Genomic DNA, 16889 nt, shown 5'->3' with positions numbered 1-16889 from the left:
CTTTCATGGTTGTATCATACCACTTCAGCAGATCATAAAAATGTATAGCTGTGGTACCAAATAAATATGCTTAATAATTAACTTCAATTGATCAGTCAATGGGCAATTATTCAATCAAAGACTAAAATCAGCATATATCCTAACTGTGGATTATATATAATCCTAAGTATATCTTTTAAGCATCATAATTAAAAAACTTAGCTAAATACATAACAAATAATAAAAACATTAATACAAACATCTCATAAGAAAGTAGAAATATATAAACATTAATATTATAATTAAACATATTCATCCTAATATTTCATTTATAAAGGGGCCTATTCTTTAAAATGGGCTTCATAGGTATCCTACCTCTACCTCTATCAGCCCCCAACCTAATTATCCATCTAGTTTCAGAGGTTTCTGTGTTGTTTATCAGGTCACCACCTCTTTCATTAGATGAGACCTGTTCCATTACTTGAAATTTGAATAAATGTGACTGTCCTTTTTGAATTACATGCTTAGCTAAAGCATTAGTGGGTGTACCTTTTTTAATGTGCAAAAGATGCTCACGAATACGGAATCTAAGTTCCCTATTTGTCTTTCCCACATAAAACAAATAACATACTTGACAGACTGCTAAATATATAACATTTATACTATTACAATTGGCCTCCACTTTAAAGGTATATATTTGATGCGTATCAGGATGAATAAAATTGCTACTTTGTCCAATAAATTGACATTGATTGCACTTTGTACATGGTAGCATGCCTATTAAAACTTCTTTCTTTTCCGTTAATCCTTGTGAGTAGCAAAGCATCATTTTCAAGGATTTTTTATTTTTAAACATTAAATTTGGTGTCTCACCCATTAATTTTCTAATCTCTGTGCCTTGCGTTAAAATTGGCCAGTACTTCCTCACTGTATCAGTAGCTAAGTTGCTGTTATAAAAAGAAAAATACCCACTGGGTACAAAACTAGTAAGAAACAAAAAGGAACCACGTCCAAGGCTCTAGGCAGAAACTTTTAATCCAAATGCATCCAAATTCACCAACTAAGCGCTTTCACTATAACAAATGGCTTCTTCAGAGTGAAGAAGCCATTTGTTATGGTGAAAGCGCTTAGTTGGTGAATTTGGATGCGTTTGGATTAAAAGTTGCTGTTATAAGCATAGTGTGCATCACACACATTTTTTAAAGTTTGAAATGCAATATTCAGAATGACAGCTTCATTTTTTAGATGTTCATATAATGAAAAATGAAAAAGGATAGTTTACTACAAATATTTCTAGTAAGAACTGTCACAGTAATACACTTCTTTATAAAACCAGTATGCACCTGGGATATATATTTGACAACATAGAACCTCGAGATTGGTAGCAGAGGACAAGAGTTTTAATGAGGAAATAGGAAATTTGAAGAAGAGGTTAAGTGACAGAAGTTACAGAGATAGCAAATTAGACAGTATCATTACAGATAGGATTACACATAGAAGTAATACTGGGAAACCTTACTTTTCATCTAGGCCTAATATGTCATGCAGGAGTAATAAAGTAACTAGTCAAGTAGTAAGGATGCCTGCACACTATGCTTATAACAGCAACTTAGCTACAGATACAGTGAGGAAGTACTGGCCAATTTTAATGCAAGACACAGAGATTATTAAATTAATAGGTGAGACACCAAATTTTATGTTTAAAAATAAAAAAAATCCTTGAAAAGGATGCTTTGCTACTCATAAATATTAATGGAAAAGAAAGACATTTTAATCGGCACACTACCATATACAAAGTGTAATCAATGTCAATTTATTGAACAAACTAGCAATTTTATTCATCCTGATACACATCAAATATATACCTTTAAAGTGGAGGCCAATTGTAATAGTATAAAAGTTATATATTTAGCAGTCTGTCAAGTATGTTATTCGTTTTATGTGGGAAAGATGAATAGGGAACTTAGATTCCATATTTGTGAGCATCTTTTGCACATTAAAAAAGTACACCCACAGATGCTTTAGCTAAGCATGTAATTCAAAAAGGACAGTCACATTTATTCAAATTTCAAGTAATGGAACAGGTCTCATCTAATGAAAGAGGTGGTGACCTGATAAATAACACAGAAGGCAGGATTCACAAAGCCTCCGTGTAAGAGTTACAAGTCTTACACGGAGGCTGGAGTTAAACGGTGTGACGTCAGCATGCCATGCATATTCATGAGGGCATGCTGACTCACACCCAAAGCTAACACGGTCCATGTAAGAAAGTAGGGGGAGTGTCCGTAGGGCGAGCTCTGCAAACAGACACGCCCCCAGAAGAGTAACAGTCCCGAAAGTAAACCCCCACGACAGAGTCCACGTAAATGTCAATAAACACAACACAACACATGCCCCCACAGACTATAAACATAAAATGTAAAAATGAACAGTTTTAAAGATGTTTGCCCGTGATTGTGCTAGTTTGCGCGGGCGTGCCCGTCGCTTAGCCACAGTTAGCAGTCAGTGGAAAAGCATATAAGCTCTAAATATGCAAAGTAAGCCAAGAAGCAATAACGTAGTGGTAGAGACATCGGCTGAAGAGGAGGCAGTCATGGTTCGAGCCCCCACAACATCAATTTTTATTTTTAGTGAAATAAGCATGGAACAATTCCCTGACATATATGTACATATATAAAATTATATTTTATGTAAAATGTAATGAAATGGGCAATATATTGTGAAGAAATGTGTGATAATAAAAAAAAAAATGTCAGAAGTGCCTATAGCTGAGCTACACTGTAACAAGCTGAGTATATCTGCCCATAGGTGAGCAGTGATTTAACAGGTGTAAAATGAGTGCCCGGGGTTGAGCAGCGTGTTAACATGCTGAAACTGTGTGTCCATAGCTGAGCTGAGCGTAATATGCTTGCTGACAGCCAAATGATGCGTAAACCAGCGTAACCCAGTTGTGCGGAGCTGCGCACTGTGCCAACAAGCTAACCGGTGGGCAACGTTGAGTAAGCTGTATTAAAACTGCCTTTACACAGACACACCTCCTAGCCTGTGTAGACAGTCATAAAAAATAAAAAGCAATGGCCAGGCTCAAACTCAGGATATCATGCACCATAGTCAAAGTACTGAACCACTAAGCCATGACAGTTGCCCTGAGAAATGCAGTAATAGCATATATATATATATATATATATATATATATATATATATATATATATATATATATATATATATGCATATATAAATGAATGGAAAAAGAAGCATGACAAAGCAGGTTTTGTGAAGCTGATACATTTCCAAAATGGCCAATCATAGATAAGTGTGGGAAAAAAGGCATATATAAGCCCCATAGGTGGGAATACACAGCATAACTGATTGTGGAACCAATTTGCAGTCAGGATGGCAGGTGTAGGAGAGGGTAGTTTCTTCCGAGCACAGAGGTGGGGAGTTGAGGAGTCCAAATATATGGTTTGGCTCCTTGCCCACAATCATGAGGCCCAACTCATGCAGGGCCAGGTCTTGTGGGGAGCATACAAGGCTGCGGCATGGGACCGGTTGGCACATGATCTCACCAGTGCCACAGGAATACCAAGGACTGGTGAACAGGTCTGTCACCACCATGCGGACCTGAAGAGACGGAAGCAGGACCAACTGAACCGTTGGATCCAGGAGGCCCGGCAAATGCCCAAAGCCCCACTACTGAGTAAGTTACTTGTAATTATTTATGTAGAAAGTTAACTATCTGATAATATGGAGATGTGTATTCCAATATTACTTCATTTATATTACAGCTGCAGGTGTCCGTTCCGCGAATCGTCGAGCCTATGCCGATAGGCTTGTGCGGTTGTGCCACCAGGCAGGTTAGTCATTCTCTCCATGTAACTGTTAAAAAATTTAAGTATGACAGCTTGCAAAAGAGTGCAGTGTAGTCATCTATTAATATAAAGTGCAAGTAACAGTGTAAGAGAGATTCTGCTAGTACTCTGTGATTACATAAGTGTGATGCAGCCTGTAATCCAAAAATAAAAATGAAACAAGTCTGAAATAAAGATGTTCCACCTGTAATATAATAGTACATAACCTGCAGCAGGCTGAAAATTACAGCTACACAAGCTGAGTAAAACACGTGTGAAATATATCCCCGTTTAAAGTCTGAAACATGACACAAGTGAGACTGTTGGAAAGGATTGTTTTAACCAAGTAAAACATGCCAATAAAGCCTAGAATTAAGCACCATCCTGAATTGTAAAAATAAAACAAATGAGAGTGTGAGAGAGGTATGAATCCACCAATAAAGTTGTAATAACTCCTGAATAAAGTATACTGCAGTCAGTACAGAATTAAATGAATGTAACAGGCACAACCAAACAGCGAAATGTGTGGAATAAAGTACTGAAGCTGGAATGTGTGTCCCACAATTTGGATATGTTGCTGTAAGTTTGCAATATGCAGATAGTATGGTTGTATGAAATACCAAACATCCACAGTTGTCTAGAGCCATATAAAGCAAATGTAGAAGGATGCTATAGCTGAACAGAGCCAGATATGAAAGTGTATGAATAAAAATGAAATGTATATTAATGTAGCAGTAACATTCCTATCACCAACATGCATAAGTGTACACATAGGAAACTGTAGTCAGACCTGTAGTGTGTATATATCTGCAGCTAGTAGAAATGCACAGCATATGTATAGGTATTTGAAGTTGTTAATGAAATATTTCTTCACCCTACCCTATAATCACAAATAATCCATTCCACATGAAATGGGTATGTGTATTCACAATTAACTCCCCTGGACATTTGTCCTGTTGGTTCATACATATTTGCATATACGTTGATGCATGTGCCCTGTTCATACATCCAAACCTGATGGCCTGTTGCCATCAATAAACCCTGCATGTTGTTGGATTGTGTATTGTTGTTCAAATTATGCATGTGTTATGCTTGCTGTTCAATGGCTTGAATTTGTGGGTGTTTGGTTAATGGGATTACTAATGCATGCTGTTGCAACTAATTGTGAATGGTATTGTACGTTACTAACCCAAACTGTCATAAAATAATGCAAAACATAGGACAACAGGGAAGGTGGGTTCCAGCGGACTCACCTCTCCCACATCAGCTGGCGAGTGCACCTGGCAGTAGTACCCAGGCCGGACCCTCCTCCGGTGGCCCTGTGCCACCTGTGGGTGGAAGCACTGTAGGGGATGGGGCTCGTCCCCCCTCTGCAAACGTGGCCAGGGGAGAACATCCACTCACCCTCCGTAGTGTCCGGACTGTGGTGCGTAGGGAGATCAGGCATGCTGTGCTTGGGCCCCTATGCCAGCTTGAGGCACAGGTGGCACAACTCACAGGCGTGCCTGCTGCCCATCCTACACAGCCCCCAGCACAGCCCCATCCTAGGCAGTGAAGGCACAGTGGCAACTGCCTATGGGTGGGGATCTCAGTTCCACTGTTGCCATCTGTGGGCTCATGGGCTTGAGATATCCAAACATCCGTCCCCGTCAATTGTGTATCCCCCCCACATGTGTCATACACCACCCCTGTATGCGTCTTATTTGTCTTGTCTGTTAACCTCCCCTACCTACCTCCCCAGCTATACCAACTTCCTGTACCTGACATACCACTCTCACCTGAAAAAAAAAGAAAAAAGGACACTCTGTACCCACAAAAAAATTATGCCCCATACATAGCTGCCCATTTTGCACACATGACTGCTGGACATGTAAACTGGCAATTACAATTGGGTGTACAACAAATATTGTTGTCCTCACACCTCTCTCAGATGTGGAAGGTTTCAAATTTCACACCAAATTACAAACATATGCACAGCTGTTTCTGATGAAGAAATGGGCAGCTTTGGGCCTTTCCTACATCCCTCCTGCAAAATCTGAGCTTGTTTTCCTACTGTCCTACCCTCTTTGTGCCCCCTTTTTCACCACTTTCCTATCTCCCCATTTTCTTTTCTTTAAAAGAAAATAGCGTGGGTGTGCGCGACAGTAAGCACTTTTAAGCAGTAGTAAGCGGGAGTGTGCTTCTGTGCGCTTAGCTAAGCGTGTGTGCGTGAAGCTAAGCGGCAGTGCACATGCGTGACCTCCGCGCAAACCAGCGCTAACCCGCTTACAACTGCTTAAAAGTGCCTTAGTCACTCTGAATGACAAGGCCTGTAGTTTTCACAGCAGAAAAATAAAATACCTCTGTCAATCTCGAACCCAGGACCTTGGAAACACTAGTCTGCATGACTTACCACTAAGGCATGACTGCTATACGAGAACATTGTGCTGAAAGAAATATATCATGAAATAGTAGGAATTAATGTAAAGGGAATATAGCATGTCTAATACACAAAGCATGTCATGTATATTTACTGTAAAATCTAGTGGATTTGTAAAATAGTACTGTGTGAAGAGAAACAGCCATGCTAGTTGGTAGCTAGTAGGTAATAATGTCACAGTAGCATCTGGCAAGCCACACACATACTCAGAGCAGGATAAACACTGTCATAGTTGAATAGTTAAGAGCCCAGACATAGCAACTGTGACTGAGTTACAGGGATGTCCCTGATGTGAAAACAAATGCCAACTGTGCCCCACTGACACCCTGTGAAATGTACTAACAGTAGGCAGAAAGGTGTTACTACACATGCAATGGTAACTATGAATTACTGAAAGTATGCACCACTTGCACGTCACAAATGGTGTAGTAATACATATGCTCGAAATAACCCACAATCACAACTGCAGAATATCAGAATATTTCATTGGAGTATCCCACTGATATGTACCATTCCATAAGGCTGATAAAAGATGCACCTGAGAGTATCTGAAGCCTGCTCAGCAGCATGATCTAATAACCTTGTAAGTGTCAAGGCCCACACCATGACCAGACCACACTGCATGCAGTAACACCCTACCACAACAAACACATAGGGAATCTCTGCCCAAACAGATATAGCAAGCATTACAAGCTGTGAATGTAAATTGAAAATAGGAAAGCCATAACAACACATTACAGGAAAGACACCTAGCAGGAAAACAAGGAGTGAATGTAAAGGGCAAATATTGAAGCCATAGCAACAGATTGCAAAGAGCCACTGCTATATACCAGTTACACCACAATTCCCACAGGAAAGCACACACACCCATATACACAGTATTACTAGTCGTAGGTGTCAGTTTACATACACATGGAGAAGTGGAAACTGGAGGAAGGCATACTCAGCTTACAGTACAACATGCATTGCAGTGTCTACAACACAGCCTGAAATATGAGAGACATACCAACCCTTACACTCACAGAACAATGTCCACAGCAAACCAGCATGGTCCCCACCCTGATACTCTGAAAGGGCTATGCCTACCTAACAGACCATTTTATAGCACTGTCCTGAAATCACAGTGAGAACTGCAATCACTGCACAACAGGCTGCATGCAATTAGTAAATGCTGGCTAACAATTGGTGCAGAGGGCATCACATGGACATGTGCAGATACCTACAAAAGCATCCTGTACTCCCAGTCCACACATGCAATACTTTCATTGCACCCTCCGGAGGTAGAGACAGAGAGAGAGAGAGAGAGAGAGAGAGAGAGAGAGAGAGAGAGAGAGAGAGAAAGAGAGAGAAAGAGAAAGAGAGAAAGAGAAAGAAAGAAAGAAAAAAAAGTAAAAAAAAAAACGTAACAACAAAACAAACAAGTTGACAGCAAGCCAACTAACTGAAAGCCTACACAAACAGCTGCAACAAACACAGGTAATGTAAAGTACTAATATAACAGTCTACATACTCCATATGTGTTATTGGTCTGTATCTATGTATATGAAGATGTGCATAGGGCCGTGGACATACTGCAACTGTCACCGAAGGCTCTACATACATATGTATGTGAAGGTAGCTATGTGCACATAGCAATGTAGGTTGTAGTGCAATGTACAAGTAGGTTGTACAGTAATGGATGTTCATCAGTACGTTACTATGTGTATACATATGTGGAACTAAAAATGAGCATATATATATATATATATATATATATATATATATATATATATATATATATATCTATCGTGTGTATATGTATGTATATCGAGATATGTATGTATATATATATATATATATATATATATATATATATATATATATATATATAATATGCATATATGTATACATAGATAGAGAGGGATGTAGAAATACATAGACATATATAGTTTCACAGTGTCATAGTTTAGTACTAGGCTATCTGCAGACAGTGTACAGAATAGACTTAGAAAACCGTGCCTCTGTCTAGTAGTGACACAGTGAAGACCCCGTACATAATAACATTAGTTTACTGTGCCTCTGTCTAGTAGTGACACAGAGATGACCCCTGGTATAAACCTATGATCTCCCATTCACTCGTCAAGAATTCACATGAAGAGAGTCAGTGAGGGGCTCTGCTTAACATGAACTGGGATTCTGTTCCAGAGTATGGGAAGCCTCTGAGTTATGAATCTGTCCCTACAGCATGTCCTATTCATATTTGTGCTGAGGTTTAAATCTGTAGCTCATGTGGTTCTGAAGGATTTGGATTTTTATGAGGTGGAACATGTCCATCAATTCCTGATTGGACATGACCTTGTACGTCAGGCACAGATCACCTCTAAGTAGGCGGTATGCTACGGAATAGAGCTGGAGTTTCTTTAGTCTGGCAGCATATGACATTTGTTGGAGACCCTTGATCCTCTTGGTGAGGTACTTACGGGGTCTCCCTAGCTGTTACAAGTGCCAAGTGAGGTACATACCAAATAGGACATAGTACACATTCACCTTTGATCTGGATGTGAATCCCTTCATGATAAGGTGTGCAAGGTAGGAAGTCTTTCCAACCACTTTGGCAACGTGGGTGTCAAATGAGAGGTCAGTATTGATTTGTGTCCCCAGGTCTCTGATTACTTTGTCTGTACTCATTGGGTTACTGTCTATGTGATAATATCTGGGTACTTTGTTTTTCCCATAGGGGATGACTATACATTATTTGGCATTTAGTTTAAGGCCATGACTCTGGCACCAGTTGTCCGTTTCAGTAAGGCCTTTCTGAAGGATGTATGTGTCAGCTGGTGTATCGACTATGGCGTCTAGTATGCAGTCATCTTTGAACTTTGTCAGCCACTACCCTCCCATGTTTGCTTCCACATCTGAGAAATAAATGCCGAACATGAGGGGTCCCAGGACAGAGCCCTGTGGGACACCACTTGTGACTGGCTCTGAGTCTGACATGGCAGCAGCAAGTTTGACTTTATGGTTTCTATCCTTTAGCCGGTTTGCAATCCATCTTGTGACATATGGATTTACATTTAAGCTGTTGAGCTTGTCTATGATGCCAGAGTGGGGTATTGTGTCGAAAGCTTTAGCCAAGTCCAGGTAGGCTATACGGACTGCTGTGCCCTCGTCAATGGCTCTAGTGACTGTTTTGAAAAGGTCAACCAGGTTCAAAAGGCAGGATCTGCCCTTTACAAAGCCGAACTGGGTGGGATCAAGTGTCTGTATGTCCCCAATGTCTCTGTGTATGAGTTCCATAATGATTCTTTCCATAGCTTTGCAGACCAGGCTGGTTAAGCTTATGGGGTGGTAGTTACCAGGGTCTGTAGAGGTGCCTCCTTTGTGGAGTGGGACTACTGTTGCTGTATGCCAGTGTTCAGGTACATATGCTGTAGTAAGCCTACGGTTAAATAGCATTTTATGTGCGGGTTTAGCTCCTCTTGGAGTTCACGTAGCATGCAACCCGGGATACCATCGGGTCCCATTGATGCTGTGTTTATAGCTTTGCTGAGGGCGATTCTCAGCTGGACATCTGGAATGACAGGGAGGTTACATTCAGCTGGGATAAGTAATTCCTCTTTTGGGGGTGAGGGAGGGGTGAAATTTGCACTGAACCTGTCTGCCAGAATGTTGGCAATATCTGTGTGTTCAGTGTAGTTTTTGTCACTGTGAACTAACTCTGAACATATCTGAGGGTTTCTGCCCAGGTTTCTAACATAGCAGAAGAAGGCCTTGTGGTTATCTGTAGTGTCCATAGCGATTTTCCTCTCAAAGTTGGCCTTGCATGTTTGTATGAGAGAATGTAGCTTTCTACTAGTGCTGATCAGAGATGCCTTATCTTTATGGGATTCTGCTCTGTTGTGCAGTAGCTTCCTTTTTTTGTCATACAATTTGTTCATGGCTGGGATCAACCAGACAGGACACCTGCCCTTGGTGGAGAGGGTCTTGTTTTTATTTGGGATTACATGATCCATGCATTCTTGGAGATGTCCGTAGAAAGCATTTGTGAAGGAGTCTGTATTGTGGGATGTGGTTTCCACTGGCCCAGTGGGCTTAAAGGATACCAACTCAGTTTTAAGAAGTGTAAAGTCGGCTTTTGAGATGTTTCTCACTGTAGTCTTTTGTGTTGTGGGTGGAGGTGGGATATGTATATCCAGGGTGATTAGTTTGTGGTCAGATGTGACTAGTGAGGGGTATACTTCCGGTGTGTAGCACATTGTCCCCATGTTTGTGATGATCAGGTCTAGTATATTATCTCCCCTTGTGGGAGAGGTAACTAGCTGTTCCATTGCATTTGAAGTTATGAATTCCAGGAACCTTTGGGCTAGGGTGTTTGGGCTAGAATAATGCACCCAGTGTATGTTAGAGTAGTTGAAGTCTCCCAATATGATGGTGTTTGGTGGGACATTCATATCCTCCAATGTCTTCAGGAAGGCTGACTGGGGTTCCTGAGATTGGGAGGGTGGTCTGTAACATGCTACCAGTTGTATAGCAGTTTTGCCTACGGTTAGTTGCACCTGGATGGTCTCCGATGCTTCATGTGTTGCACTAACCTGGAGGTGTGGGTGTCCTTGATGAATATGGACACTCCCCCTCCCTTTTTGTTTTAGCCCGAGTTTTGGGGCCAAAAAGCATGATACGAGGTATAGCCTGGTACCACTGGTGTACTCTCAGGAGCCTTGAACCAGGTTCCACTTACTGCACAGACATTGAGAGTGATAGAATATGTACGTACAGATATATGTAATACACACATACATATATAGATATATGTAGATACATATACATATACATATACAGACAGATCTGACTGACAACAGATATGTCTGTATATGACTATCTCTCTCTCTCTGTCCCACCCCCTCTCACTCTCTGTCTCCCTCTGTCTCTCTCTCTCTCTCTCTCTCTCTCTCCCTCTCTCCCCACATCTATATGTATATATCTATATATATATATATATATATATATATATATATATATATATATATATAATATATATATATATATATATATATATATATGTATATATATATATATATACATATACAGATATATATATATATATATATATATATATATATATATATATATATATATATATATATATATATATATATATATATATAGATATACTGAGTGAGGCACATGTGTGCAGATGTATTGCAATAGGTGCCTGGTGACAAAGGCATGGAATGAACACCAGTGTGGATACTGGAGTACCATACCCCATTCCAAAACACTGACACCAGTAACCACCACATATGTGCATGCCTGCCCACCACTGCATGTGTCAGGGGGGAACAGGGGCAACAACTGTACAATAGGCTCCCCACTGATATACACAGTGGCACACTAGTCCTGTAATACCTGTACATGGAATGTGTCAGCAGACATGGTGTGTCAGCTATGGACATGTAGGTCACTGTACCCCTCTACACCCCACAATGTCCTACATGGTATGTACCTCCCATGACAGCTACAGATATGGAGAAGGACACAGACATATGTAAGTAACTGTGTCAATGCACTCAAACACATTACCTATGCAGAGTGACTGACAAGACCACAGAGTGCACCCAGACTACCTACATAGAGGTTACCACTGCTGGATATACATAGTTAGGTCACACCCATGACAGTTGTCCAACAACCATGGTAACACCTCCAACATCCACAACCCAAATTACCTATATCTGTCGTCCTTGTCACCACAGTATAGAGCACATGGTGGAGGTACAGGTCCCTACCCACAGATATGACATACCCTGGAGTACACTATACAGAATTAAGAAGCAAGGTTCCCCATGAGTAGATGTCAGACATACCCATGCTGAATGTTAATGCAGATAGGTAATTTGCCATATGAGTCACCCTGTGTAACTGTTTGACAGGAGCAGGTACGATCATATCACATGTGTCACAAGGGGCAGCGTAGCATAACAGTATGCTGCTGTAGGCCCAGGGAAAATAGCATACTACTTACCTAAGACACAATGCACACCCATGAACCCATTGCAAACCAAATATCTGAGGTGGAATGAGTGTGCCAGTGACTGGGTGCATGTTATGTACTGGTGTGATTGCTCACCATGGCTGTCTGTCTGTCATGGTAGTGTGTGTCCTTGGTGTGAGGCCAGAGACAGATGTGTGAGGTATTGCGATCAACACATACTACATTGCCATATGTTGTGCTGTGTTACCCTGTATGTGACTGTGGTTAGGTAGGGTTATGGCAAGTAAGAGTAGCGTGCATTACCAGTGAAATATGTAACGTGCATTGCATGCAGTGCATGGGTTGATAATGTTCTCCATACAGTATCTTGATACAAACCCCCAGTGTGAGTTTGTGCATTGGACCTGAACCAGTGTGCTGACTGCTGCAGTATACTAGTCTGTCGTATGGAGTGTGCCAGGTATTGTTGCACAGTTGTCAGCTGAGCACTGATATCTGGTCATTTATATGTGTATCCCCCAATAGACGAACAGATGCTATATATGGGGGTTAAGTTATATCACTACAGTTGAGTATTATGTGTATTATGTGTGCCATAGTTTGCTGACATATATTGCTGACATATTTTCCTTCTCCTTTTCAGGGCTATGGTTCACCAGCGAAACCCTGTGTACTCCGCTGTGGAGGAGGAAGAGATACATCAGAGCCTGGAGCGGGAATTTGCAATAATCTTTTACCACAACAGCCAGAACCAGCAGGAGAGGGCTGCACTGTGGCAAGACCTGGTCCATCGGGTAAATGACATAGGCACACATAACCGGACATATGAGCAGGTACGCCATCACTGCAGTGATTTAATTAGAAATGTCTGTCAGCGTGCATCGGATATCCACAGGCAGCAGCTTGCCACAGGTGGTGGGGTGGCTAGACATCCCCCCCTCACCAGACTGTAGGGACTACTCCTAAGTGTTGTGTCTCCAGCCCAACAGCAACAGCAGTAGCATACATGCGTAATGATGGAGGCTGGAGCCACCCAGCAGCAGGACACGGAGCATGCAGGTAACATGCCATGTGTATAGTTGACTGTTCTGTACACTGTTAGTTTATGCATGTGTGAGGTGTGTCCTTGGTTTGTAGCTGTAATCTTGGTAATTATTGTGCAAGAGTGATATTCCCAATATCAGCAGTAGACCTGTGGAAGCTAACTGTTGCACTACTGAACTGTATCATACTCACAGTATCAATGGCACAGTTGTGCCCACTGACAATAAATGTCTCATTTCTGCAGGTCCCTCTGGTGTAACAGCAAGACAGCCTATCCATGCTGGTGAGTGTGTAATAACAATACCTTCAATAATCTTGATACAGATAGTAATAATAGGCTGAAGCAGTAGTGCTATGTGTTTGATTGCAGGTGTGTTTCTGTCTGTGTCGATATCTCATATACTGAGGAGTGTGCATGTGTGCATGTGTGCCTGTGCCCTGTGTGCATGTGTGCATGTGTACATGTGCCCTGTGTGCATGTGTGCATGTGTGCATGTGCCCTGTGTGCATGTGTGCATGTGTGCATGTGCCCTGTGTGCATGTGTGCATGTGTGTATCAGTGGTGACATTGTGTACACATTGTAAACTGTGCTTCCTGTCTTACTCCCACAGGTACTGGTACTGCTCTGGTGTTGTGCAGCAGGGAACCTGAATCAGCTGCTGTGGATAGTGATAATGATGATACCTGTGTAATGGCACAGGGAGGTGTGCCAGGGCCCGTCATTGGTCAGCCAATTGACAGTACACAGCTGTCGACCCAATCAATGCGCACAGTCATCCTGCCAATACATCCTTTGTCACCAATGTCCCTAGGTGATGGACAGGATACAGTGGGCATTGACCAGGGTAATGTGGTATCAGTGGCACATGCATCCCCACACAGCAGTCATGGCCAGGGTCCTGATATGGTACCACACAGGCAGACATCCAGGGGTTCTCGTGGGAGCATCCGTGGGCGTACCGCCCCTGTCAGACATGCCCACAGAGGTCTTTCAACCTCAGCTATGTTTTGGGCTGTAATGCAGGCACAGTCACGTATGGAATGGTACACCAGACAGGGTCTGAGGGAGCTGAGAGCATGTCGCACAGCTATGAATGACAGTATGCGTGATGTTGCGGCTGCCATCCATAACTTCACCGAGGTCATTGACAGACGTTGGGGGGACACATTAGATCTGTTCCACAACTACATGTCCATGAGCCAAGGCAATGGTGGATGGTTGAGGCATCGACGTGGCCATATGCCAGCAACAGCAGCAGCTGGCAGCCATCGCAGACGATAACAGGCCCGCGGCCGCTCCCATAGTGCCAGCAGCAGCCCCAGTAATGCTGGGTCTGTGCTGTCATTGGACCGCCCCAAGAGATCACGTGTGCATGGCTCTGGACAGTCTCAACAGGGACCTGTCTCCAGTCACCAACCACCTGCTTCTGATGACAGTACCCAGTCTGGCTTAATACCTGATATGGTCTGTAGCACCCCTGCCAGGCACAGGTACCGTGTCCGTGGCCAGAGACAGTGATCTGTATGACCTGGCAGGTACAGTCTGTGGCTGTCCACAAACACCTGTATATGGCAGCCATGAGGTGGGACTGTGTGCATGCATACACACATGCAAATTGATAACACCTAGGGCTACCGCATACATGCACACACTGCATCAACATTGCCCCATCTTGTACTGCTGTCCCTCACCAACACACACGCACAGACATGTCAATTGGTTGTATCAGTGGAAGACTCAGGCATACCAAGTACACACCCTGTACATATGATGAAACAGTGCCACCTCCTGCAATCTGTAACATCAGTGCAGGAACAGGTTAACATGGTGCTGATGCACATGGTGACTACATAGAAGTGTAGTAATAGTATAATGTTGACAACAGTACAGTGTAATGATATCATTGTGGGTATATCCCAGCATGCCTGATGCAGTTACAGTATGTATGTCATTGTATTGTTTTGTACACCCATAGTAATTACCATAGTGTACTGTCTGCACATCTTTGCATACTGGTGGTGAGGCTGTCAAGAGATGGCCACCTACATAGGTAGCACAGGGGATACGAAAATGTACATATTGATACTCAATGATGGTCATGTCAACTGCAAGTTGTATGCTGTCCACACTCGACTCTGCAATGAGGATGTTTGAGGATGTTGATATCTGTGCAATAATACACAACAGGTTCAAGACTCACAAGAGCACACTAGCACTACAAGGTCACACCTCATACCATGCATGACAGCCCCAAAACACAGAACTAACTATGACAGGAAGGAGAGTCTCCATACATGTCAAGGATACTGTGGTGCCAGGATAGGTAGCATACATCCTACTAAGTCTGGAACTGCTGAGTGAGGGCTCAGTGTCTGTTATTCGAATTGTGTATTATTACAGGTATGAGCACTTGGGTTTCAGGCCAGTTATTCTACATTACAAAGGTACATGGTCTGTACACTTGTGGGGGGTGGGGCTGGACCCAGCCCATCTGACCTGTGAATGTCTGGGTACAGGCTTATAGTGCCTGCATATATGCACTGTTACCTACTGGAAGTCATATTTGTTGTAGCATAGTCTACATACAGGCCTGCTGATTGTAGCTTTGTTTGTATGCATGTTTGCTTGTTATGTCCCTGAAACACTGATTCCACCTGCAATGCAGATTTACAGTGCCTCTTTGGATCCCTAGTGACATCTGTATTGCTTACTGTACTGATGTCCATGTCTCACTTGACAGAACATCACTGTTTGTCCTGTTTGCATGTAAGTTGCCTGTAACACATTGCATATGACTTACCTCGCATTTGCTCAAGACAGCATTTATATATGCCAGCACTAACAATTCAGGGGCACTACACCCTCACATACTCACCTTGAGTCCCTTGTTCCCCATTGGCCCTATGTGTCGTTAATTAGTATGGGATTCACAATGCTGTGGTAGCATGTGCAAAGGTCACCTGTCAATCTACTCTCTAGTCCAGTTGGTGAATCTGTGAGTCATGTGGCAATATTACAGCTGCCTCATGTACACAGACAGCCCTCTCCCCTTCCCATACACTTACAACACATGTGAGAGATGCAACCACATAGCCAAACTAGGGGCTAAGCTCTCTTAACTCAGTAATGGCATACCCTGTCAGGTGGAGTGGGATACTACAGTGAATACAGTACCAGTCTCACATAGACCTGCCACGACCGCAATCCAAACACAGAAACACACAGGTACATTCTTGGACTCTCAGAATAGCATCCTGCCTGAGCAGCTGACACCTGCAAAGCAGACACACAAGCAAACGTTACGCCAGAGCAGAGCACGTGCAACACATAGCTCACAAAGCCTGTGTGCCAAACAGTCACAGCCCATACGGCTTGACAACACACCTGCTACAGTTGTAATAGGTACCTCTATTGTCAGGTACACTGAGGTCCTGCTCACCAGGCTGAACAAGGTGAAGGTCATGCTGAGATGCCCGTCGGGCACTATGATCCACCACATAACACAAGCATACAGGTCACTCCAAGGCATGTACAAATATGACTCAGTCATTGTCTGTGCCAGTGTATATGATCTGTGACACACCTCCCTGGACTACATGTTAGGGGACATAGAGGGACTCTCTGAG

This window comes from Protopterus annectens, chromosome 3.part1 (assembly GCF_019279795.1).
Source record: "Protopterus annectens isolate FY-2018-M chromosome 3.part1, PAN1.0, whole genome shotgun sequence".
Lineage (NCBI taxonomy): Eukaryota > Metazoa > Chordata > Ceratodontiformes > Protopteridae > Protopterus > Protopterus annectens.
The sequence above is the reverse complement of the archived record's forward strand: the minus strand, read 5'-3'. Positions refer to the sequence as shown.